Genomic DNA, 1918 nt, shown 5'->3' with positions numbered 1-1918 from the left:
CTGCGGAAGATGCATACAGATGGTCAAGTAATTACTTCAGTGCCTGTAAAGAGTACTCACTGTTTTGATTTGTTACATTATTGCTTCACCAAGGATGGTTATGTTTTTGTCACAGTGTGTCTCTGTCAGTAATTCAGTTATTTTGCCACCATATTTAGCACAATATTTTAAAAGGACATGAATGGATCTTCATTCAATTTAGTGGAGGCCAAGAAAGTGTTGATTAAATTGGCAGTAGGTTCAGGTCTAGAAGGGGTGGAACTTGCGTTTCATTTTTGTTGTTATACAAAAAAAAAAGATAACTGGTTAAAGTGTGACCAGGTGGATTGCAGCTACAAGGGTAAAACCCTGTTCTCTACTGGGTAAGATACTTGCAAAGACCATTCTCCATAGGATTCAGAGCCATATACCAGTCTGGATTCATGCAAAGAATTCAACCGCCTACTGCATCCTAGTTCTGAGAGTACTCAATTGATTCATCATAGAAGTGTGTCTCAATGCTCTTTTTCAACACGTTGATTTCAGTTCTTCGGGCTGCTTTTTTGAATGTCCTGAGAATTCACGAGAACCCTTAAATATTGCGAGTGCTGTGCTGGAGGGTGGGGTAGAGTCTTTGACTTCATCCCAGTGACTTCTGGCACTCGCAAAGGATGTCTTCTGGTGCCGACCGTTCGATGCCTTCATTCAGTTGGTGTGGAAAATAGGGCTGCCACGACTACGTTGACGACTGAAACCGTTAACTGATTTAGTAGTCGACAAGTCGTTTATTTAAGTCTGTTTATCTCTCAATTCATAGATTTAGGCAGCGATCCATCCTGTCGTCATTTGGACGTTCAAATTTTGAAAAAGACAGCTGATTAAAACAGTGGCCATCTTGTTCAAAGCCGTCTAAAAGGCGCAGTTTACCAATGGAGCTGTGTGTGTTTGCGGAGTCAACTGGCTGCAGTCTGTGAGGGAGGGAGGTTCCTGACCAGAGGCACGAAACGTTACATTCTGCTGAGAACTATCAGCGCACGTGAGATAGCGAGCACAGAGGAGCGGTCGTGGCGCTGCCTTTACTTCTCTGCACTTTCTCTACCCGTGCGGGTCGTATACTGAATTTATGAGATCATGGCATGAAATAAATGGTCAAATAGCCTTAAAAAATCCTCAGAAAATTAGAATATATAAATGAAGTGAGCAAAAATTATGCATACACGGGTAAAAAAAAAAACCCTGCTGTGAAGAAACTGCAGTGATGTTTAGAAGTACAGATCACAAAAAAACAGGTGAGAACTCTGAACTTGAACAGCTGTTATTTTCCAAAGGTATTTATTTGTTCAATCTTGAGGTTAATGTAGTGTTTAAGCACAAAACATGACATGAGGGGGAAAAAGGATGACTTCATCACACTAAAATGAACTGGAGTCAGAATAAAAATACAAGCTGCTGATTTTTTTAGTTAATAAGCTGCAGCTATATGTTTTATTCATTTCAAAGTGAGTTGCCTTTTATTTTATTCTGATTTATTTATACAAAAAATATGGGGAGCCAAATCAGCCTGCATTGTTCTGTCCAGTTCATATCAAAGTTTTCCTGCACGTCTGTGTATTTTTTTCCTTCTTTATAAGAGTTTGGTGTTTGTGTTTGCTCCACAAAGCTTTAAAACACAATAAAATGTTCACACTTTTCTTTATAGCGGTTCTGTATTTTCAGAAATGCAAGAAAGACAACCACAAATCAGAAAAAGTTGGGACTATATGTAAAATGAAGATAAAAATGTTGCACTATTCCCAGTTTCTCCGCTCACACCCACAGAAGCCAAAAGTTCTTCCAGAGATGTGTCTTGGTGGCTTCCCTCACTTGTCTCCTTCCAGCATGGACATTTAGTTTTGAGAACTGCATACCTGACACAGATTTACTACAAAGTACCACACTG

The 1918-nt window shown here is 39.6% G+C and overlaps 1 protein-coding gene across 1 annotated transcript in view; it reads right to left on the bottom strand.

The window, feature by feature from the left end:
- Positions 1 to 1918, bottom strand: part of cpxm1a (carboxypeptidase X (M14 family), member 1a) — a 29628-nt gene that overhangs the window by 698 nt on the left and 27012 nt on the right. The window lies entirely within an intron of this gene.

Source organism: Thalassophryne amazonica, chromosome 19, assembly GCF_902500255.1.
Source record: "Thalassophryne amazonica chromosome 19, fThaAma1.1, whole genome shotgun sequence".
In the NCBI taxonomy this organism is placed as follows: Eukaryota; Metazoa; Chordata; class Actinopteri; order Batrachoidiformes; family Batrachoididae; genus Thalassophryne; species Thalassophryne amazonica.
Note: the sequence above shows the minus strand (reverse complement) of the source record. Positions and strands in the feature narration are given on the sequence as shown.